The sequence below is a fragment of the Anas acuta genome, chromosome 6, assembly GCF_963932015.1.
Source record: "Anas acuta chromosome 6, bAnaAcu1.1, whole genome shotgun sequence".
In the NCBI taxonomy this organism is placed as follows: Eukaryota; Metazoa; Chordata; class Aves; order Anseriformes; family Anatidae; genus Anas; species Anas acuta.
In genome coordinates, this window is record NC_088984.1 from 34,460,332 (window position 1) to 34,485,989 (window position 25,658).

The 25,658-nt window shown below is 34.8% G+C and overlaps 1 long non-coding RNA gene across 2 annotated transcripts; it reads right to left on the reverse strand.

Annotated features, from left to right (window-relative positions):
• Positions 1-508: 508 nt before the first annotated feature.
• LOC137858548 (uncharacterized) lies at positions 509-25,216 on the reverse strand. Of its 2 annotated transcripts, XR_011097824.1 has the most exons (5): positions 25,151-25,216; positions 24,792-24,874; positions 8,599-8,703; positions 6,666-6,726; positions 509-863 (listed from the first exon to the last, which is right to left on the reverse strand). It is a non-coding gene; the product is annotated as an uncharacterized lncRNA (long non-coding RNA). The 2 variants fall into 2 exon arrangements; XR_011097823.1 differs by lacking the exon at positions 509-863 and having other exon boundaries at positions 5,057-6,726.
• Positions 25,217-25,658: the final 442 nt, after the last annotated feature.

The window sequence follows — 25,658 nt, forward strand, 5'->3', positions numbered from 1 at the left end:
AGTGATCACATTATGCTACTGACCACAATTTTTAAACTTAGAATAATTCTGTAAATTCTTTGCTTTAAAAACAAACAAACAAAAAAAGTGGTCTGTTTAGAATTCAGTTTATAGTTTACTCAGAATAGAATAACTGAATTTCAGCAAAGTTGTCTTCCAGCCAAGCTTTGTATGACCATTTTTGTGTAATAAAAATAATTCAGTGTTTAACATTGTATTGGAATTGCATTCTCAATTGCATAGTTCTTTGTGCCTTTCAAAAAAAAAATCCCAAATCAAAACAACTAATATTGGACAAATCAGACATTAGCTTAATGTGTAAGTATAATAAGTATGTGGATAATAAATTGGATTGTAATCATGCTGAAATGTGTAAAGAATTTCCTATCACTGCCATTTATACTAAATTTGTTTTTTAATGTTCTGTTTTTTCTTAGGAATCTGGTTCATCACTCATACTCAACAGAGCACTGCTTGCTGAATATTGTATGTGCATGTGCAGGTGGGTACAACTTTTAAATATTATAATGTATTTTAAATGTTCCTTCAAAAGTTTTACTAACTCCATGACCAAATGAAGAGGAGAGAGATTTTTGTATGCTTTGCAATGTTACTGCAATGAAACAATCTGCTTAATTAAATTCTGGCCATCTCTTGTGATGTTGGATGGCCTGGAGAGAGGAGGGGCCATCCAGTAACATTTTACTCAGACAGTGCTTAGCTGTATATTTGGCTCTGGAGCCAGGAAAAAACAAACAAACAAACAAAAAAATACAGATGTGGAACAAAGCTAACAGGAGGGAGAAGACGATCAGGTTGTCAAAGCCGAGTCCTTGATGTGTTGGCCAGTTTGTCCACAGACACTGGAGAGGAAAACGTGAAATATTTTATTGAAGAATTGGTGCAAAGAGTTCTCTGCAGGAAGCCCTCTGTGGTCTTCCTAATGGCTGTAGCCAGAGAGCTACTAGTTCTGAACTACCTTCCTCATACATGCAGACTATATGGAAAGCAGACAATTTTAGAAAATAACTTCCAGTTGCTGAACTTCGATGTAGTTGCTGTGTATGTCCAATTTCTCCTCTTCCTCCAACCCTTGCCCAACCCCTCCAGATCTCTCTCAAAGAGGCTTTTTCTGTTTTTCAGTAGCTCTGAAAACATTGCATTTATTTCTGTGATTGGACAAAGGTAAAAATGAGGACAACTTGATAGGTATACCTTTTATTTTCTCTCATGCTCCTGTCGTGCTTTGAATATTACTTTTTTTGCTTAGACCACATTACTCTGCAAATTCTATATCTCTGTTACTCTTTTATTTGTTTTTAACTCAACCTATGAGTCCAGCCTAGCTGTTTTGCTTCTTTCCTTTATCAAGAATAGACTTTCTACTGTAGCTTTTTTGGCTTTAGATCAAACCTATAAAAATTCATTTTGGTACAAATAGAACATACGTGGTTTCACTGCAAAATGAAAGTATAGATTAATTTGCTCTATAGGTAGTGTAGACAGAAACACTCATCGTATTAAAGTTTCATGACAACTCTCATTGTAAGATTACATTTTCTGCTGCTTATAACTTTATAAAACTCTGATTTTTGGGATTTATTTCCTTTGTTGGATGTCTGCCTTAGTCTGAGATTTCATTAAAAATACAGCCAAAATGTTTTAGACATTTCCAGGGAGCTGGAAAGATACGCTGAATTGTTTGTTTAAATAATTATTGAAGTATTGTAATGGAAATGCTCTGGTGGATTTCTTCTCCTGAGATATTACTTCAAATTTTGGATGTGTCAGGGTGGTACTTTTTATGCTGACTTGGGAAACACTTCAAATTTACCCGACTTGTAAGTTTCTGAAGTCACATTTTGCATGCGCTCAGTACTTTCTAAAGACTGCCAGACCAAAAAGTCTGGGGGAAAAAAAAAAAAAAAAAAAAGAAAAAAAAAGGAGAAAATAAATTAAAAAAAAAAAAAAAGGAAAAAGAACTATGCCTTTCGTAATTCCTTGTGCTGACCAGAGTACACAGATCTCAAAAGCCAAACCCTGTGGAAACTGAGCATGCCTCTGCCCAAGCATATGTGGGTTTTATAAGGGCTTTTCTTGTGGCTGCTTCCAGCTTATGTTAGCTATGTTATAAATATATTATTATATACTGAATTCAGGCAAACTCAGATAATTAGAGAAAGTGGATTCTTGTGAAACTTTGTTCTGTCACTGTGAATATTCATTATGATTCAGCCTTTAATGATGCGACTGCATGCTCCTTTTTGCACAGGAACCAAGCCTCCAAGGAGCAAACAAGATGAATGTTGATTGTTAGTCAGCCATTTGTTATTTAATTTTATCCTCCTTTATTAATGTGTATTCTTATTATCTTATTCATTACAGACTTTTCAAATCCTACTGTGAAAAACAAAATGACTCATTTACTGGTGACATTCATGTCTATAATAACCAAGTTCTTCACCCCCCATTAATTGGTTTATGACATGTAACCACTGAATGGTCAGAAGGTAGAATTATGTTCATACTGCAATGGAAGAGCTGAGATTCAGCAACAAGGCAAACCACTATCATTGGTATACTCGAATACAGTTTCTTTTGACTTCAGTTCCTGCTATTAGGGTACAGCATTTCAGTGGTTTGTGTCCTAGGTCTTCAATTTCAATATTTAGGACATGTGTATGTGAAATACAAAAATGTGATTCATGTTTTAGGAAAACAGAAAATCATTTTCCTGCTATTATAGTTTGATTCTTTAATCAAAATAGCTAGCTGAGAATAAAGCAGTGCAAACCTAGCCCTAAAAGAGAAAGAAGAATGAACATTACTAAGGTGAAGTTTAGTTTGAAGACATGCTTGGAACTCTACAGAAAAAGTCAAGGATATTTGGCAGGACAGAAATAAGAACAAGACATGAGCTTTTGCAGTATACCTCTACCTTGCTATGTCCCCTTCTGGCAAAATGAGGTGGGGGTTTGTAAAAGCATGATAGGCAGTCTGGATTACTTCTCAGATCAGAACCACCAAATGCCATTAGATGAGGAGCAATTTCCATAAAAATAATAGCAGTGACTGTGTAAGCATGGACTACATAACATAAACATAAATATTTGCACAAAAGATGGCTGAAGTAAGGTTGTTTTGACCACTGCCACTCTAGCATTTCCTGGTTGTTTTGCTATAGCTGAAGATAATTGTCTGCATGTGATGGCAAGAGGAAAATACTCAAGTATAATTTTCATTCTCCCTACTGTTTTCACAGAATCACAGAATTATAGGGGTTGGAAGGGACCTCAAGAGATCATTGTGTCCAACCCCCCTGCCAAAGCAAGTACCCTAGAGCAGATTGCCCAGGTAGGCGTCCAGACTTTTATTTTATTTTATTTTATTTTATTTTATTTTATTTTATTTTATTTTATTTTATTTTATTTTATTTTATTTTATTTTATTTTATTTTATTTTATTTTATTATTTTATTTTATTGTCTAATACAGCGTTGATGAAGATAGGATATAAAAACAAACAAACAAAAAAACCCAAAGAATAATAATAAAGATTCGCATCCACTGAATAAAATGCTGAAAACAAATCCAAGCAAATTCTAGGTGTATTTGGAAGAAATGGAAAAACCTATTGACTCTTTAAGTTGAAGTTTTCCCTGGCAATGAAATAGGATGGAATTTGTGATTACATGGTAAGTGTGGATTCAGAGTGGTGTTCTGGATTTCACAGACACATTTCACATTTGACCTAAGATTAAGCAAATTAAACTTTTTTTTTTTTCCTTTGCCACATGACACTTAAAAAACAAACAACAATAAAACATTGTAATTGTTATTTGTTTGGATTTTGTAAAAAATAAATAAATAAAATCTGTTCATCTTATCTTAGATTTATTAAATGGGAGGTAATTGTCAAGATATCTTGTGACCATTGGGTTACTTCATAACTGAGGTTGTACTGAGCCTAAATTTGGGGGGTTTGAAACACTTTCCTATGCTCAGTTTCCCAACAAACTCTCATTCATGGCACTCAAAAGAGTAGCAGGGTATAACTCCAGTGAATGGCATGGTCTGGTCTTGGCCATGGTAAGTCAGGAAAATCTGTTAGTAACGCTGGTATAATCAGACAAACTGTGAGTGCACTGGGGCATTCCAGAATAATTTCTCAGTCCCCACTGTGTTTGAAATCTCTCCACAGATAATTACTAACACTGATGAAATTCTAGGTTTTTATTTTTTTCTTTTCATACTTCAGTGAAGTTTTAGCATAGTCCATTCCAAAAGATGCCAAAGCCAAGTTTCTACTGGAGTTGATAGGTTAACAAGTGATTAATACTCCTATGTGCTTTCTTTGTAGAGTGTCTAACCTGAAACGTATTATTTTTTAAAATGTCCATTATGATTGCACACAGTCTCCAGCCAGTTTGCGAGTGTGCTGTGCTAAAGCACCAATGTTCAGTGTCTGCTACAAAGAATCATGAAATTCTTAAAGTATGTTCTAAGGCCCTTTAAAAAAGCAGTACTTTTCATATTGATTCAAAGAGAGATCGCCTGAATTACATGATCTAAAATGACTTGCAATGGCCATTAAAAAACAGATTAGTTCAACGCACTCTATTTTTCTTTCAAGATTTTAAAGTGGTAGTAAGAGCACTTGTGGAGTCTGTGGTAATCAAAAACTGTTTTCAGTTTAGGGGTTCATATCTACTATTTCAAGTTATATTCATCTCTCATGTATATATTGCTATGTAACATGAGAAGAACATTTCACCCTTGACTTTTTCTTTAAAAAGAAAAGTCAAAGGTGAAAAGAGTGTCTTCAAACAAAGTCTTTTCTATCTCTATTTCTAAAAATATTTATTGATTTATTTTAAGCAGCATATGAAATCCTATAGAGTTTTGCAAGGTGTTCTAACATTTAACTTTAACTTTTAAGAGATAATGAGAAGACGTCTTCTGAGAGAAGTCTCCTGCTTAACTCAAGCTATGGAACATTGAGCTACTGCTGTAAAAATCAAAGAACCGAAGAAATCAAAACAGTCAGGTAAATGTTATCTTAGACTGACAAAGGTTGAATTGCAATACGTTGGTGTTTTTATCCAAATTTTATATGATTAAATTATTTGGCTGTTGTAAATCAGATAACTGCAATGGATCTACAGTGACTCAAACCAGCTGTTTGATGATTTCCATAAATTATTCCTGGCCTTCCCAGCACTCCTTTTTAGTTCCATAAATCAAAACCCAACCAGTGAGTTTTGGCTGTTCTGGAAGATGGCATCATAAATTGTTGTCTTAACTTAAAAGCACTTTCCTTTCCAGCTTTTCTGATAACGAAATATTTGGGGTTTTGTAGTTGAAACTCAGAATTATAAGGAACATCATGAAAAATATGTTCAAGTTCACATTGTTTAAGTAATGATTTGTAATCACAAACCACTGGATTTCTTACACTAAATGCTTTTCAGTTTGCCTCTAAAATGCCAGAACAACATGCCTCTTGTGGAGGGCAACACGTCATTTACAAAAAGACTATATTCAAGATAGTCTTTATTGAATATACCATTCTTTACATCCAGCTTGTTAGTCATTAAACATGAGAGAGAGAATGATTTCTCTGGGATGATTTTTATAATCTTTTCTACACTGGTAAACACTCACTTTAACAGATAGTTTTGTTCGTGGATTCATTAGGATTGATATTTTTAAGGATACATTTAATAGTTTTCAAAACTGAGCCATTTGGATTGCACTGTGTGTGACTCTTATCTTCCTTTTAAAGAACATTGCAGGCTTTTACTGATTTGCCGGAAAACCACTGTTCAAAAACCTAATCCATGTAATAAGTAAACAAGGAAACGTTAAGAAAACAGAATATGTTTGTAGAGCTGCCAAGTTATTTTAAGCTTTGGAAATGATCTCATAATATGGAAAATAAAAAGGAATGTAAATTACTTAGTAAAAGGTGGGAAAATGACAGAAGTTGAACTGTTGTAATTTTTCTTCCTGATATAATTCTCAATCCTTTTGATGAATGATTCAAAGGAAATTGTTGTACTTATCATTTAAAGCCATGATCAATCATTAATTTTCTGATTTTTTTTTTTGAGATGATGATAGCGGTTTTATCATTCCAGTGTATCAATGTCTGATAATGGATAATACAAGTAGAACAATATAAGAACTAAACCATTAGACATATTTTTGTGTTTTTCAAGCATATCTTCTCTCCCCAATATCAAAGCATGAGATCAGCTTTAACTGCAATCTCTTGCTTACCATCCAGCATTATGTTCCAGTATGTTATATTTTTTGCCTTTTTTGCCTTCCAGCATGTAAAGGCATTTTTATCAGCTACCCTGACAGTTAGATTACTCAGATGAGTTGTCTTCTCCCTGTATCTATGGTAGCTAATTGAACAGTAAATAAACACATGCATTAATATATGGCATCCCTTGGCAACAGACCTCCAGGTCCTGTCGCTGGTCTTTGTATCTGTTCTTCAAGTTTTGTATTTATTTTTTATTGATTAGATCACTTCTCTACTAAGAATATAGATTATAAATTTTGTTACCAGAAGGAATTGTATCTGATCTTGGGACTTTATTGTTTAACTAAAGCATGAGAACAGTCAGGCGAATCCATGAAAAGGTTATCTTTTACCTCTCTTTGTGGTATGTTAGACAATTCTGAATTTCCAAAAGCATAGTCATCCATCTGATTCCTGGAAAAAAAAAAAAATCTTGTGTTGTTAAACTTTCTTTCTTTCTTTTTTTTTTTTTTTTCTCTTGTGCTAATTTGAGCAAACAAAAAATGCATTTGACAAAGAGAAATCCATCCCAAAGTTAAACTGTAAAGTTTGAGAAGTACATTACTTATGTAACAATTCTGCTTTTAAAGCAGATAGTCAAATAATAGTTTTTTTGTTTGTTTGTTTGTTTGTTTTTTTTTTCTTCCACAGCATTCATGGTTCCTCCTCTTCTTTACAGCTGGTTTAGTATTTGACATCAAACCCATTTCTTAATGAATTCTGATGAATGATCTGGAAGTTGCCAGATGATGGGGGATCAATATCAGATGCACTGAACAAAAGAGAAAAGCAACTTGGGTTTGCGGCTTTCTGAAGTACAGATACTAGCAAAATGTTTCAGATTATTTTTTTTTTGAAAAACATAAAATGACACCACATAAAGTGATATTTTCCTCTTTAAGTAGAATAGCAAAGAAAAATTCACTGCAACTTTTGTTCAGTTACATGTGTGTATTGTGAAAAGTTTACCTACAGCACTTGACATTTCAAAATCTGGACTTTAATTGCTAAAAGTACATTGAGTCAACTCTGCTACCTTATTCTCTAAAAATGGGTTGATACTTATAGTTTTATATGGCACATAAAGCTCTTTTTTTTTTTTTTTTTTTTTTTTTCCATTGGATAATTTGGTTTCCTACAATGATACTAAGAACATGCGAATGTTCAGTAGCTCTGTCTACAGAGAGGTTGCCACAAGGGGCATAATTTTGAAAGAGATGCTCAGAATTACGTGCACAGTTATCTGTCATTCTTAGGCAGAAATGTTGCATTCTTATCTAGAATATGATCATTTTTTGCTAGCTTTGGAGTCATGCTAATACAACAGAGTTGATGTAAAGGCACAGATTGTGTCTTTTCACAATGTACCAGTTGATGAGATATTTTAAAGATACTTTCCTGAACATTTCAAAAACAAACTATTTGTGCGCTGACATTGTATACCAAAGAAGCTATTTTGGTGTGATTCATATCCTGATGATTATAAACACTCTGATAATTTCTGCCCCAAATGATAGATGTTTCTGACTAATTTGAAAGAAATAGATCGTATATGTTCTTAAACATCCTTATATTAGCATGTTCCATCTTGAAATTCAATAATTGAATGTTTACCATTCTGAGATCAGTCCTCTATGGCTCTCTAGTTAAAGTAACTCACTATCATACTGTGCTTTTTGTCCTGATCTGTTGGTTTCATAGGCTTTGAGAGGCAGCGGCTACACCCCCATAGACAGATTACTCTATTTACCATAGCCACTATAAGTCAATTTGTGCAGAATATTGCTAATAAGACCATTTACTATGCCTGTCAGTCAGACAGTATCCCTCTTACAGTATATCTAAGACAGTATCTCTCTTACTTCTGTCTTTCTAACCTCTCGATTGACAGTTCTTCAATATATTTGGCTAAAACACCTTCAGACTTTTCTCCTAAGGCATGCTATTGACTAATTACTATAAACTTGAATGCAGTGAGAAAAATTAGTTACCTTACTAATAAGTTACCTTTTTTTTTTTTTTACTGATAAAACTGTAAACAATCCAGAGTAAAGGCAGTGTCTTTCGCCAGATTCCTGCAGCATGTAGTCCTGCTGTAGTATTCAAAACTCCATGAAGTTTTGAAGCATTACACAGAATACAAATAAATAGTGATAGTTAATAATAAGTTACTGATTTTAGCACTGAATATCACTATTAAGTTGGAGTTAATTAGAGTTTTATGTGAGAGTTCATTCTTAGTGGAAAAAGAAACAAAAAAAATCACAATAATAAAAAGTACATCACCTCTTACTGCAGCCAAATATTTGTAAACTGAAGTTGCTGAGAGCCTAAGTGGTAACAGTCATCTTGCAAACAGATGGGACAGTCCTGTGCTTGTGAACTTTTGCCCTGGGAAACAAGAGATAAAGGAAACAAGGGAGGAAAAATAAGGAGAAATGCTCATTAATTATTACTTATTAGGCAGTATTACCTTGCAATAATGGTTTCAGTCAGGCACATTTGTATAATAAATCTCTAGAAATAGTCTCAGAGTAATTCAGATACTAGCAGGTATTTTCCATTTTGAAAATTGCCACTGGGTATTTGTGTAGCCATGTGTTGCTTTTCCTTAGCCACAGTAACTGGAGTCAGAGTGTTGCTTTAAGCTATTGATGATATCACAGATTAAATTATGTTTGTAAACAGAAATTTACACTCTGCACTTTTGCAGTCTGCTATATTTTGATCTTTTTGTTAGATTTCTTGCTTTGAAATCTAAATTTATAGTGTTTGTGAAAATGTCCAATGTTGCCTAAAATTTAGGTGAGAAAATGCATATCTGAGAGTGACCATTTTGCTGTTCAATGATGGTAAGTGCTCTTCTACTTGAAAGAATGAACTTATTGGCAGCATAGTTTTATGTCTGATTCTCTAGAACTCCCTATACAGCTCAGATTTCATTATTGAAGGTCTTTTTTTTTTTTTTTTTTTTTTTTTTTTTTTTTTTTTGTAGTAGTAGTAGTAGTTTTTCTTACATCTGGTTTCATAATTGGCAATGCCACACTGTTTCACACAAAGTGAAATTGTTACCTGTTTTGAGTCTGGTTAGGTGGGAAATATTTTCTAAAAAGATTTGTAAACAAAATCTATCAGTGCTTTTAATCATTACCTCATGCTTTCTGCTTTCTGAAATATGGCTTATTATTTTGCAGCATCCTAATACACTAATCATCTCACTCTTAAATTCCACTGACACTATTCTTCCAACCATTACAGATTGTCCACATGCTACCACCATAACACCGAGACACAACCAGTACAGGTCAGCTGGGATCAACCTGAAATTACTGCCAATATAGGATGCTCCTATAGCCAATGCCTCCTGCTTCCAGTACCAGACCGGTCAGGTTCAATACACAGCCCAAGATGAATTTGAAAACACAGCCTTTTGCTGGTTTTTGGTAGTCATCAAAAGTAAGTGCTATTCTAATGTAAGGCTTAACAAATTTGATTTTGGATACTGGTGCCTCTTTAGCAATTCAGTTGCCAGTACCAAACTCAGTGCCCATGTTTGATTTCATGCACAGTTTGTTATCAGTTCCACTATACCAAATAGCGTGAATATATATATATATATATATGTTTTAAAGTAGTTTTCTACCTAAAACTTTTGATGCTAGTGACCCAGCTCTTTCATGGAGTAGGATTTTATCACATTAGGGAAACATTTGTTGCTTACAAGGGTGTGTAGATATATGTGTGTGTATATGTACATATGTATGTGTGTATACACACACACACACACATATATATATAATATATATATATGTGTTTCATATATTATATATATGAAACCGTTGCTGATTGGCTTGTTGGTTGTTTTTCTGACCCATTTGTCTGGGTCTTAGCTAGCTGACGTCTTTGGTGACCATTGATCACTGTGCTTGATGCTGTGGACAGGCTCATATGATTTATATCTTCAGTAATATAGCCATGCCTTTATACAGTTGCCATTTCAAACATTGTAGAATGCAGCAATGAAATATTCTGAGTAGCAATATGATGTGTTATCTCAAATACGCGTTGCCTTGGAAATCTATCACTGTTGCAGCCCCTCTGTGGAGCATTCCACTTGTATGAATATTGTCTCATTACAAAATCTGGTAGCTTGTTCGGCAAAGGTAAGTTTAAATATTTTTAAACTGACTAAAGTGTTGCCTGGCTCTGACTTTGTGCTACAGTATGGCACACGGCCACAGACTGGGGTATGCATAGAAATGCCATTATGCCTTTCTTCAGCGGGAACTGCTGCTTCCTGAAGAGGACAGAGAGGACTAAGATGATGTTACATTTGAAAAAGAACATTTGCCAATCTTATTATTTCCACTTGAGGAGTCTATCATCTCTTTAAATACAGAAGTATTTAATCTAATTTAATGGTGTTCCCGTAAAGGACTGATAATTTTTAAGCATGAGATCAATTATCAATCCTCTTTGTGTTGCCATGCACTCTAAGGATGTAATTGAAGAATATGCAGAAACAGAATGTTTTGTAGTCAGCAGAATCTTTGAGAAGTTTTTCAAGTTAATAACTTTTCTAAATTCAATGAACTTCATTTTTAAAATGCAACCAACTGTTCTGAATTAAGGTCAAAACATTGAAAAAGTAGTTACTATAAAAGTGAAAAGAAGAAAGCTACTTCTTCTGGCTTGGGTTTTTGTGGAAGCCAAAGCATGACTACAAAGGTTCATTGACATGATGGCAGAACATGAAAGTAGTTTATTGAAGATGGGAAATACTTCCAGTAAAACATCAGGAATAACTTTAATAGGACTTCCAAAAAGCCTTTGGAGATGCTTAGAGTTTGCATGTTCTCTTTGATTTCACATATATTAAAAAGTCCTGCATGTGTGTTCACCAATAATTGGCCTCATAATCTGCACATATCATCATTTGGCCAGCTTTTTAAAGTCTGTGGGACTAGTCTTATGCTTATTCCATTGTGAATTCCACATTAAGGTTTTGTGGGGATTTTTTTTGGCTTAGTGTTTTCTTGCCTTTTTTTTTTTTTTTTATTTCCCTGAACTAGTTCCCCATTGACAGCAGTGTTACTTCCTGCTGCTGATGTCACTTTGAGAAATTTTTAGCGTGTTTGTACTGTGTACGTATAGATACCCGTATTTTAACCATATTTCATGAAAGTACAATCTATACACTGCAAAACCTGGGCAAGACCTTATTTTGGGGAGGAAAAATCAAACAAACACAAACTGTTGAGAATTAATCTATTGAAGCTTCGACAATTGCTGTAAATGTTTTATCTCTTTTAATTTAGAAATCAGAATGGTACAATAAATTCATTGTGACTTTAGCTGGCTTCTATGTATTGTTCAGGAGTAAAGTAGCAACACAGAATTTGCAGCAGTATTATTCTGCAGCAATATATACAGTTTGCAGCAGTATATACAGCACCAACTGTGACCAGCCAAGAAGACTGGGTTATTTAAGCTCTCTCCTTTATTTATTTAAGAAAATTTGTTTGGCTGCTTATCAGGAAGTGACTTGAGGAAGGAAGCACCACTAATTTATTTATCAAACACTGCATTTTCCAACTCTTCAAACAAAATGCATATGAATTTATTGTAAGAAAAACATATTTGTAGCATGTCTTCAGTAACTCATTTTGTTACATGCAGCATGATTCATCCCCAGGAGGGGTATCTGTCATGGGGATTGGCAGGGGGAAGAATGAAAAATTCTAAGTGCATCTAAAATATATCATTCCATGGTAGGCAGTGATACTATTTCCAGCCTCAGTAGCTCGGATGTCTGTTTGGAGGAAATTCCTCCAGCCCCTGAACCTTGTAGCCTTTGTGTCTGATCCTCTTGGGACGTGGAATCAGAAAATATCTAGCTTGGGGACAGCAGCCCCTGGGGCTGTCGCTTTTTGTCAGGCATCAAATTTAGATCACAGAAATTGAAATGTTAGAGATTGCTGTTTATACATTTTAAGGAACTGAAATAGTGATAACATTGGAGAATATTCAGAACAATTCTTGGTGACTGTTCAGAGTTCACACACTGCTGCTTGTCAGTAAGAAAGAAAACAGCTGTACAGGAGCAAATTCACAAAAATACATGACAAGCAGGAGAAGACCCTTTCCTCAAAGCTAGATTTTCTCTGAAGAAAGTTTCTGATGTCCATGGGTAAATTTACTTGTCTGTTTATTTATTTGCCAGTTTTAGCATTGTTTTGGTCACACGTAAATGCACAAAAATAATTATCCATAGTGGATTGAAGACAAACACTGCATCAAATTTATCTGTATTTTCATTTCAGTACAGCAATCATCTTCAGCCCACTTTCAGTATTACCATGCATGGCTTCAACACACAACAACCCGAACACTAGGAGTCTCTAGTTGCTCCAACATGCTTTTTGTGAATGTGCCAGTGAGATTTGTACTATTTTTTTATACTCATTCTGCAAGTAACATGAAGACAGCGATAAGCAGAGCCTAGCACTCCTGTGTCCATAGTTGGTTATTTATCATTTTTGGTAGAAATACAGAGAAACAATAGTGCGTACTTTGTTGTAGGAGAGAACAAAAACATCTAAAGGGCTTTGTTGTGTGAATAGACTCAAAATATTTGAATAAATACGGGAGAAAAGGAAAATTTTCACTTAAAAAAATACAATATGAAAGAGCTAATGTTAGATATTTTTTCAGTAGTTGCTACTTTTCTGTTCCAATTTAAAGAAACGAGCAAAATACAAACTTGTGGACCTTTGGACTCTATTGCAGCAGGCTGCAGCTTAAGTTCTTTTCATCATTTCAGATGCGTTGCAGAACACAAGGCAAATGTAGTATTGCAGAGATTTGGTTAGAAATCTAAAAGAGGGAACTGGAGATCTACAGTTATAACTGGTTATAATGATATTGGGAAAGAGGCGAATGTGCAAAACAAGCATCCTGCCTGCCTCAGTTGAGTGTATAGATTGCTTTGGAAGGTGGCCTGTTTGGAGACATTTTTGCCTAATCTAGCTGCATGAATCAGCAGTCTCCCACTGCTGCATTGCATTGGGCTGACAGCTGGACAGAAGTCTTAGTGACTTGTCTGAGTAGTTATGTTACTGGGTAACACAGTGTAAACTTGAGCTGTCTGGAGACCTTTCCAAGAAGAATACTGGCAGAGTCCTGCTATAAGCAAAACCGGAGTTCTGCATCTTGCGCATCACAGACACCAATAAATCTTAGTGCTGTTGTACTTAGATTAAAAAAAATATATTTTTTTTAATCGAATTGGGCTGGGCTGGAGGAAAAACAACTCTATTTCTATTTTAATAATTATCATTGCAAATTCTTTTCCTTTCCAAGAGTAGAAGGGTAAGTGATTTAAGTACAAAACCATGATTACCATATTGAATGTAAACCCGAAATGGTTTAAGGAGTTGAGAGCTCTGGCACTGGACTGAGCCCAAAACATTTGTCTGCTTTGAGTAACATCAGAAAACAAATACACAGCTGTCTGATTTTTCAATAAAATATGAGTGTTATATTCAAGATTTTTTGACAAAATACCAAACTTGCTCAAGGTGAGAAACTTCAAAAGGTTATTAAAGCTGTTAACACAATTTGTTGTTCTCTCTATAAAGGTGTTATTAGGGTATTATATATCTTAACTGTTCTTTGTTTATGGGTACCATGTGAATTGGGGGAAGTGTTTGTTTAAATTCATGAGAAAAATTGAAGTACACGTTAATTGATTTTTAAGCCAAAATGGGACAGGACAGGATAGAAGAGGTTAAGCAGCTTTGTACAGCTCTTCCTTGTATCCAGTGTGTAAATGGAACAGTATAGTATGGAAACACTGGCTGTATGGTTTCTCCTCTGATAAGCCGGTGGTCTGGGAGGATGGTCATCTATGTCAGGGCACTGGGACTGAAACTAATGCTAGTAATATAAACTACCAAGGCATAATTCCTTAGAGTTCATTAGTTTGTTCAACACTGTTGTTACAGAGTCTGTGAGGATTAAATAAAAAGTTGAAGGGAGTTTGAAGGAAAATAAATCTATCTAGAGCCTTTGAAAGATGACTTTAAAACCTGAAGAAAACAGCTGGTAGGAAAGTAGCAATTTGCATTTAGAACAGATTTCAGTGGTAGATAGGACTGTGTTATTTATAAGATAGACCTATACTGCAATCAGGATTTTAAAATGAGGGATATGCACCAGCAATCAAAGCATGTGTAATGAGTATAGTTTTTATCTACTGAGTTTGAAATGAAGTTACACACTAACTAAAGGAAAATATCAGATAAAAATAAACCCAAGATATGCTGCCTAAGGAGGCAAAATGCGAGAAAGAACGGAATACAGGAAATTTTAGCATTTCAGAATTTTACTTTTCAAGTTTCATATTTTTGAGGTGCGATTATTTTTTTATGATAGTCTCTTAAAATCTATGACCTTTTCTCCCAGTAATATATATATATATATATATATATATATATATATATATATATATAAGTAAATAACTTCAACTTGTTCTAAAAGGAAACAATTTTTTCCTTTGGTGTTTCTTCAATATTTGGAAACTGTCATTCTGCCAAAAATAAAAAAAAAAAGGAGTGTAGTTACCGTATTTCTTCTGCAATGATAGAAATGAAGCTTAATCTGTAATATTTGTTTTATTGCTATTCTATTCAGAACCTGATCTTTCATATACTTATAAACCACCTCTGATGTGGACCCCAGCAGCAAAATTAACACAGGAGCAATTTTACATCTCGTTCCACATGAAGGACAATGATTTCCAGCAAAGAGAGAAAGTCTGGCATATTTCTGTCAGATTTCTCTTTATGTGATAAATTCATTTCATTTGGATTTGGACAAAGTATAATAGTCTGAAGGCTTGCACAAGGAAAGCAGTGTTGAAAATTTCAACACATTTGATTGCTTTTTGCTGGTTGAAAGCTTTTTTATTAACCCATTTGGTTTGGTTGCTATTATAAAAAATCACATTGAAGGTGTATGAACTAAATTGAGAAAAAAAAATGTTTTTTTTTTCCCCTCTGTCTTCAGGTAGGCTGCCTCTTGAGTTGAGATTCTGTCAGATATGGTGAAGCATATTGAGTTCAGAACTGTAGTGTGGGAATAAAGTCAAATTTACTGGGGAATTGGCCTGAGAATATAGCCTGCTTTAATGCTCTTGCAAACATTTTTGCAATTTCTATGCTTCTGTGTATTTGTGAAATACAAATATATCCCACCACAGGCTTCTAGTGACACTGTTCTTGAAGGCTTAAATATGTCTGTAACAATTTTTCATTGTCTTTCACCAAACCTAGGTATTTTCACCTTTTTTTTTTCTTTGCCTAAAAAAAAAACCCACACAAACTAAAACAAAAATCTTAGTCAGTACAGTATGTTTTTATTATCATGACTATTTGCTGAATGCTGTATCAGATATAGAGTCTTGTGGCAATTGTACAAGAACAGTAACTTTATAGTACAAAATTATTAAACAAAGTTTCTTCAAGAACTTAATATAGAGAATGCTGGTTGATAGATCCAAAAATATGCCCTGGAGTCTTGGAGAGCCTTATGTTTTTCTTCCCCATTAGCTACTGATGGAACAACTGTACTTGGAAATTTACCAGAGTAGATATTCCAGAGGGGGAAAAAAAAAAAAAAAAAGTTTTGTTCCAACATGAATAAAGCAAATTGAGCATAAAAGCACAGAACCCTCTTTTATTCTCGAGGGATAGTGTCCACAAGGGGAGTTATGGAACAATTATCTGGATTAACTACTCTGGTAAACTTCAGTGGCTTTTTGTATTAGAAACCTTTTTAACAATGCATATGATGTTGAAAAGAACATCTTGTTTCTTCAAACAGAGCCAAGATAGACTCAAAGGAGGCAAGGAAACTAACTAAATGTTTAAACAAAAAGGATCAATGTATGTTTGACCCTGTTCAAACTCACAAGAGAGGCTGGAATCTCAAGGAGCTCTTCTCTTGCAGGTGTCTCTGTTTACAGGACAGAATATGAGAATAATCCAGCACCAGACAGTGTGGATTGAAGAGGATACCCGAACCGGTTTACTGTCAAGAAGGCTGTGTCATCACAGACCTCCACTGAACCAACAGGTAAAAATAGGTCTCGACATAATTATGTAGCTCTGAGCATTTAGGTCCTGCCTGTGGCTTTTTGGCACTCTGGCAGGACAGGTGCAGCTTGCAGTAGGTTTGAGGCTTGCATTTTCTTGGGACCGAAGACTTCAGAGGCAGTTAAACTAATCTGCAGATGAATTGACTTTGACTCTCAAAGCAAAGCTGAATAATTTTAATGACACATAGTTGGAGGGAATATAATGTAATTCCCTAACACATGGCTACACTAAGTATTTGCAGATGATGAAGAAAATTTGCAAAGAGAAAATGAAAAGTTCAAAGCAAGTGGGGAGAAGCAAGATATTTTCTGCTGAATTGTGCTTTCTGTCATCACCAAAATGACAACGTTACACTCGCTATCCATTTGTTACTGAGAAGGGTCTCAAGTTCTCAATTTTTAAACCTCTATTAGTACTGAAAGGTGGTGCTACACATCAGAAATAGTCTGTTCTTTTTCCGTAGTCAAAAGAACATACTGGAACATATTTCATGTATCTTTAGCATATCCCTTGGGCTGCGGTGTTGGACAGCTAAAATATGAAGATGATGATACAAGATTATGATATCTGCCAGGATTATCCTTTAAATTTAAACATCATTTTTATGTGATGAAGTGTAATCTTGCACCTGTAATGACCAACCAGCAGGGCATTATCTCTTTTGTTCAAAGTCGCATTGTGTCCAGAAAAGGAGATTCACTATCCTGAAGGTGATTGCAATGAAGCAGAAGTGAAAAAAAGCCCTAATTTTAGCAACAATGAAAACCATTATTGATAGATATCCCTCTTTTCTTTTTAGTTGCACCCTGAAACCAGATGTACATATTGTAGTTATAAAATATCAGCTCTCGGTTCATTGCGGATGTGGAAACGCAGTAGGCCTGGAAAAGGTAAGAATTTGTATGTTACCTTATGTTTTGGTTAGGTTATGTTATTAATTTGATTATTCATTGTTTATTTGAATGTACTTCAGAGCATATTCCTTCCTTATTTTGGTACCTCACATTCTCCAGTAAATATTCCGTTATTTTCAACTTTATGACTTCCTAAGTGTATCTCTCTGAATACATAGCTTGTCATCAGTATGCGCTGACCAGACAGCTAGCTGTTATATCCTTGATTATAGAGAAGAGCACGCCCCTATTGTCAGTAGACCTCTTTAACCTAGCAAGTTCGGTGTTTTACTGTATGTAAAAGTGATAACAATAAACTTTCAGAGGCTTCTCGAAATAAGTGCTCTGAAATAAAAGTAAAGTACTTCAAAGATGAAAATATAGGGAAGTTACAATGAACACAGGCACTACAGGGTCAGCTGGTGAAAAATACTCCAGTGCATTTGCTATGGTCTGGTTAAAAGCTGATGAGTGGAACAAATCAAAAAGGTGTTCAGTGGGTAGACCACATAGATGCTGTTGATTTGTGAATGTGATGACAGACAATACTAATTTGAGGATTAGGTGAAAGCAAGCAGGGAAAACCTGGTTTTCATTTTGATTTTATTTTATGATGCACATCCATCTAGCGTAGCTAGATGTAGCGTAGTTCAAACCCACGCTACTTCTGTAGAGTTTACTTACAGTTCAAAGTGAAACATTGTTAGACTAGCCATTCTCATTATACTCATAAATTATTGGTCTCAGCTGCAACCAAAGAGGGCACTATTAAAAAAAAAAAAAAGTAAGTATTTTCAAGCTTTGAAAAGATCATGCTTACTTTTAGACAGTCAGGTAGGTCTAGACATGCTACTTAAAATGATTTATTTAAGTCTATGGGAGCTTTATTACCTAGTCTAGAAACAGGACATAATATTTAAACATTATAGTAAATTACTTCAGCAGTAAATACTGCTTGAACAGAAATAGGAATGATTTCTTTGTCTTGGCACCTATTGTAGGGAACTGAACTGGATGGCTTAGAATTTCATCATGTAGATCTGTTGTAGTTAAAGCCAGATAACATTATGTTGTGAATAAAAGAAGGGCCAGGTGGAATTCAAGGAAGGAAAAGGGAGAAGTGTGTGTAAAGTTGCCACCCTATCCTTAAACATATGTGCAATGTTTACTAATGGAAGAAATTTCAGCATAACTTTTAACGTTTCCTCTTATGTGTGGGCCTGGATAGGAAATGGCGCATGTGTGCAAGTAGAGGGATATGCAATTATTCTTCATTCTTTGACATCTTCATGTCTTTGACAATTATAGAACTGAGTGGTATTGGAGTTCTTAAATCACTGACATGCCACACAAGTTTTTTGGTTTGTTTTGTTGTTAGTCTGGTTTTTATGCCATGCAGGTATGCAATGTAACATCGCTCCATCGGCTTTGCATGCTCATATTGTCTTTGTGTATTTGGAGTACTGCCACTGGCTCTCTGTGTTCATACCATCCATGTATGTTTAGTAATTTCATGCTTCTGCGGGATTAGAAATATGACGAATTCTTAGACTTGTCTGGCTTTCAACTTGCAGCTGCCTCTGCTTGTAGAATCTGATGGGGATTCCTTCTCCCTTTAGTTGTTTCAACAGCATTAAAAAGGCATAAACTGGGAATGATTGAGGAGAAGGCCAGAGATTCCACAGCACAATAAGGAGCGCACAGCCAGAAAACCAGCTCAGTGCATTCTTCCTTGCAGGAAGGCACAATGCCAGTTACTCCCCAGTGCCAGAACAACTTTACTGAGGAAATGGGTGTAAGTAAGATAGGCTAGCTGAGGCTAAGCTAGCTTCATTCTTATGCCAAGTGTATCTCAACAAAAACAGAAAGTCTGTGAGTGCTCATGACTTGCCTACTGCTTGCCCCCTGTGGACCCTATACAGCTGCCATGGATGGGAAAAAGAAGCAGGGCAGGAACAATAATAGGTCCAGTTTCCAAGGCTTTTGAGACAGCTGTTAGAAAGAAAGAATCTTGCAAGGATGTGGATACCCACTGGTGCTGGTGTTTGGTGAAAACTAAGAAATGAGGGGAGGAAGAATGAAAAAATGACATCAATGACAGTGAAGTAGGGAGGTCACAGAAAGGTGGTGGGAAAGACAGTAAGGGATAGAACACAAAACGTTTTGTTAGATCTTCAATTTTTTTTTTTTTTCATTGCAATTAGCTGTTCTTATTTCCATGCAAATGTTAAATGACTTTTTTTTATTATTATTATTATATAATGAAATAACATGTATTGTATGCAGTGCTATTATTGTCTGCAAAAAACCCACATTTCTAAAATTCTGGTGCTATCATGTTTCTATTTTTGCTTTCAATATTTTTCTTATTTCTGTGAAAGCTTCCTGATTCAACTTTGTTCATTAAGAATTTCTTGTGTTTCATGTACAAGTCATTCTAATCAGCTTTTTAATTACAGTTAGAGCAGGTTATTTACAGAACTCCTTATCCTTACTTCTATAAACAAGTCCCTGGAGGTAAAAATAAGAGGAAAAAAAAAAGGCAATTAGCTTTAAATGAAAAAAAAAAAAAAAGCTATACCTCACTACCTCACAGAAAATAGAGTTGAACTGGAAAGGACTATCTGGGTCAGAGGCCAAACCTTGAAATTATCTGAAATTGAATTAATTACACCACAGCTATTTCTATTTGATTATTATTATTAATAATAATAATAAAAATAATGAAGGAAGTGATGTTCTAACTTTCTGAATTCTTGTAGTCAGTCTATTGCTTCATCTAGATCATGTTTATCACAGTTATGTTAAACTGAGATTATTTTTCCAATAGAGCTGTGAATATGAAAAATAGGGCAGTATCACTGTATCTTTTAAAAATTCCAGAATATTAATATATATATATATTGTAATTTTTCAAGTCATCTGTGATTGCTTTCTGTGAATTTTGTTCTTGTCTCAGATTCTGAAGTATCCACGGTGATGATCTACCCACAGAATATTGAAAGAGGTCCTTGAACAAGGAAACCCTTTTAACTGGCATCATCTGTCCAAAAATGTCCTGGAAGGAGCCTGTATCTGAAGACAGTTCTTGGCTTCCATTAGGAATCATAAGATGTAAGTCCCTTGTGAATAGTAGAAACAAATTGGACTATGGACAGTGTTCTGTGGAATATATGACCACAAAGCCTTCCGGGAAACCTCGCCAAGTGCACTTTTGAGCTCTGTTAAATGCATATATTTGGCTCATATTCAAAGTTAGCTAAATGAAATATGTTTCACAAATAAACTAGCTTTTCACTGACATTTAAAGAATTAAGTCCATTGGCATTTGGGGGTATTAAAATAGGCACAAAATAGATAATGCTACCTTTTTTTCCTTGAAGTCCAGTATAGCCAACAATGCTTTTAGTATCATATGCATCATAGTGGTTAAAAAGCATTTGATAGGTATTTCTGTTCGCTCTAATCTACTTTTTGTAACATTGAAAGACTGTTGCTCACTCATAATTCAATATTTTGTATTCTTATATATTTATATGTGAAGCTATTGCATTTACAGTGGACTGCCATAACACAAAGGGATAGTCTGTGACTGTTCTTTGAAAGGAGGAGAGCTGATACCCACCGGTTTTACTGCACCGTATCAAGACATCACCAATTTAGCAGTGATCCATAGCCAATGCACCGAAGACCTTCAGAATAACTTCCTCTGCTACAGTCACATGCATCAGATTTAATTTGCAAATATCAAGGTAAGGAGCTAAGCAAATATGTACTTCTATTCCAGTTTATTTTCTATCTTAATAATTTGTGCAGTTGATATTTCCTTATATATATATATTTGCTGTATAACTTCAGGTTTCATTCCTAAATTCTGCCCTGAATGTCGGCCATAGGCCTACTGAGAACTTCAAACCATTTCTCTACATACTAAACATGTTCTTTTAGGACACAGGGAAAGACAGACTATAAAGATATAAAGAGGAAAGACACACTAGGCAGCAGGCAGCTTGCATTCTTGGTCAACTCTACCTTCAGCAGAGGTAAAAAACTGCACTTACCCCTAATGCTAGATTTAACCAGACAATGTGTTCATAAAACATACCTTAGATGTTTGGATTTTTCTGTATTTATATTGTTAAATTTGGCTAATATATTAAGCTTTATGTAGAGCTTAGGGATATGATTCAGTGGTAGTCTTGGCAGTGCTAGGTTAAAGGTTGGACTAGATGATCTTAGAGGTCTTTTCCAACCTAAATGATTCTATGATTCCATGTGAGTTAGCACTAATCAAAAGGTATTTTTTCCCTTTGTAATAGTTTACATTTAGAAAGTTGTGAGTTTGATGGGGAAAAAAAACACTTTGGAATTATCAGTAGAAAGTGAAGTTGCAAATATCTTTACAATTTAGTGTGCGCATTGTTATTTTGGAAATTGATAATTATATATTAATATATTAAATTATTAATATATTAAACTATTAGTTTATTTATATTAAACCAGTTTAATATAAAAATAATCATATATGTTATTTGTCTCAAATGAAGTATGAACTTCATGTGTATCATTTTAAACTCTTCATTTAGTCAGTCTGTTTCATTAAAAATATACATCTGTGGGATGGTAGATAATCATTCTAATTATAACCAGGAGGCTCTCAGCTCTGAACTTCCAGACAGGCTCTTGTTACTGTGCAGAGCCCAGCTCCTGAAAAGAGAATGGTAGCAGTGTATAAGTATAAAAAGTGAAAGAGGAAAAAACTTTAGCTTTTTTTCATGGATTATTATTTATAGGAGTAGAGTATGTATAACTAGAACTCTTGCTTAGGCTTTTTCATGAAACTGGAAAAAGGTAAAACAAAATTTTTTCCTTTTTTTTTTTTTTTTGTTTGTTCTGTGTCTATACTGTTGTTTGCTTATGTGTTAAATGTATTTTGTGTGTTACTGCTATTGCAATATAAGTAATTACCCTGCTGTTCCTGAAGTACATAACTTTCCATAGTTATTGCTGCTGGCATAGTATAATAGCTCAAATTGTAGCACTGTATAATCTGCATTGTGGCCTTTAGCAGCCAGATGCCTGCAGCCTGTGTCACTACATCCACTTGCTTTCCCACCATCCACCACTTGCTTATTCTAGGTTCTAGAATGGATTTGAACATGAAGTATTCAAAGTGTTGCACTAAGCAAAACATTTTGTAATACAGAGTTTTGCATTTTGAATGTTGTAGCTGCAGTATTAAGGAGAAGCACCAATTGATAGAGATCACTAAGCCATACCCTTAGCTGGAACAAATAGATACAGAAGAGTATTAGTGAATCTGTAGTAATATCTACTGGTGAAAATTCAGTCCTCATCAAAAGCGTTCTACATAATAACCTAGAATTACAGGTTCCTGCTCAAATGTCAGGAACGGGAACTGGGAGATTGGACATTATTACCACATTGTAAAATATTGGTATCATGCACAAAATAGTATTAAGACCCAGAATTAAGAGCCTTGTGTGTATAAATACACCTTGGCTTAATTGGGCACTTTTTTTTACCTCAAGTTATGGCTCTTGCTCAGGTTTCCTTTTATAAAGGTGTTGAAATGAGATTTCAGAGCCAAGTTGTTTTAAAGCTGCAGGAAAACAAAAAAAATTCCTTCCTTTTCCTTAGCCCACTACCATGCATCCTTTTTGGACAACCAACTGCAGTAAGTGTTCTGTCTCACTTGAAGCAAATAGATGCACAGCTTTTTCTTTTTAGTTTTTTTTTTTTGTTTGCTTTTATATATACTGCTTTTTCTCTTACCGAGAAATAAACAGAGCGAGGTTAAACAATTGAGTGAGTCCAATACAGCCTTTCCTACTTGATTTTCCACAGTGTTTAGACTTTTTTTTTTTAGCAGTAAGTCACCATTCAGCTCTAAATATGTTTACCGTTCTATTCTTTCTTTGTCACTTAAAAACACCAGCCAATATATCCCTAGTCCATTAGGATACTAATTATAATAGTCGTTTTTACTACTGTTTTAGCACTTCGCTGTCACACTTTGCCCCCACCCCCCCCCCCCAAAAAAAAAAGTGGAAAAAAAATAACTTTTTTCCTAGAACTGAGTAACCCTATATGTTGCTATTTAGGATAATAACACAGAAAGCAGGCTGAAAATGCCGAGCTGTTGCTAGTCTTGAACATCTTATGAAGGTATGTAAGTACATATATATAAATATACAGGAGACAGCAGAATATAGCAGACAGAACCTTGGTAGCACATCGGAGGCTTCCAAATATTTGAGATCTTCCATCATTCGGTGTCCTAAGTACAATGTTAATCCATCAATTGGACACAACCTAAGACCCAAAATGGGCACTGGTTAAACCACTTAACTAAGCCATCTTTCAGCTTTTCCATGTGTACAACAAAAGACTGAATTTTAACCACTATTTGTAAACAGTTTGGAGAGCTTTTCTTAAAACTAGCAAACAAGAACAACAAAACAAGCAAAAAAACAGAAATGCGTGCACACAAAAAAATTCTAAATGCTGGTATATTTACTGGCACTTAAGAGTATATAATCTGTATATGTTCTCTCTCTATAGCACTTAATTGCAATTAGAGTATATAATATGTATATAAGCTGTTTCTGCAAGTTATAATTCTATCAGAATAATTGAAGTAGCTAAAACTGGAACAATGAATATTGTATCACAGCTCAACAGAAATGAAATTTAATTATCAAGTCAGGTAAGATTTCTAACCTTATTTCAGTTGCGTTATATTACCTTCCACTTGAAAACAAGTTAAGGGTGAGGGGGTCATTGTAACTCTTGCAGCAAAGGCCTTAATTAATCAACTATAAATTAACAAGTGTTCTTTTCTCAGTTTCTTTTTCTGCCATCTTAGCTTTTAATCTTCTAGTGTCACAAGGAAACTTTAAACAGTCATCATTAAGTGCCCAATTGTAAATAAAATATCTCTGAAATGAGGATGTTCAGGCTAAGGGTAATGACATTTAACTCCTTTTCCTGGCAATAGGCTGGATAATAGCCAAGAACCAAAATGCTTATTACCCCATATAAGACTTAAAAATTCTAGGTGGGGATTTCTTATATAACTTTTAACAGAAGTCTGCTGAAGGAGAGATGTTTCCTGGCACTTGAGCTGTAAGCCATACCTTCAGTTCACCTAGACACAAAGCTTAGGAGCAGCATTGAGAAACAAACAAACAAAAAAAATGATAGAAACAGTTTGTGTTACTCTGAAGTTATTGCACAGATTTTTTTTTTTTTTTTTTTTTTAAGAGCCATGGTAGAAACTCAATCAAGTAGGTATATAAATATGTACATTTTCGAAGCAGTATGTTTCACTTTAGGACCAGGTAAGTTGTCTGGCTCTAAATTTAACAGAATTTACTCAAGGAGATGCTTAAAGAACACCTACCTTCCCAGTTTCTGATGAGTGAGTTAACCAGGATTACTGTAGATTTCACTTGAGAATAGATGGCTAAATTTCACATCTTGTCGCTGTAGGTAGAAGCATACTTAACTTGGTTAACTTTTATAAAACTCAGACCTGCAGCAGTGTGTACAGAGCCAATTGGCCCAATGTCACTGCAGTTATTTCGCTTCCTCACTAGAGCTTCTACGCCCACAGTTCAGAGGCTTGTGCCTATGCCGAGGTACTACTTCAGTATATTCAAAAACCACAATGTTACAGATTTAAAACATGTATGTGCTTAATACTATTGTGCAGATTCCATCAAGCATATCTGAAGGAAAAGAAGCAAACAAAAAACTAACCACAACCAGAAAATCTCACTTATTCTTTCTGTGACTGTGCTTCTTACTTGTCTTGCTTGAACGAAACAGGTTCTGTACAGCTAAGTGATTTGGAGCAGTTGTGGTTGGGGTCTGGTTGAGCGCCAAGTTGAGAGAAACTCAATCTAGGATGATGGAATGAAAAAGATGCATTTACTTTAGCCTCTGCTCTGCTGCCAGCTTATGATGGAACAGAACAGTTGGTTTCTTAACTAATTATCAATAACTTAGTAATGAAAGGCAGATTCAAAAGACAAATAAATAGGAATAAGAAGCAATTTAGTTAAAAAAAATAAATGCAGCCGTTTTGTAGCCATCTGTGCAAGCTTCCTCCAGAATTGCAACACTTTTCTATGCATTAAAAACTTAAATATTAAATAAACACTTAGATACTAAATAATTATTAATAACTCTGTAATGACTTTTTCTCCCTGGTTAATAATTAACACACAGTTAAGACATTTGTGAAATCGTAGGTTGGATCAGCTTT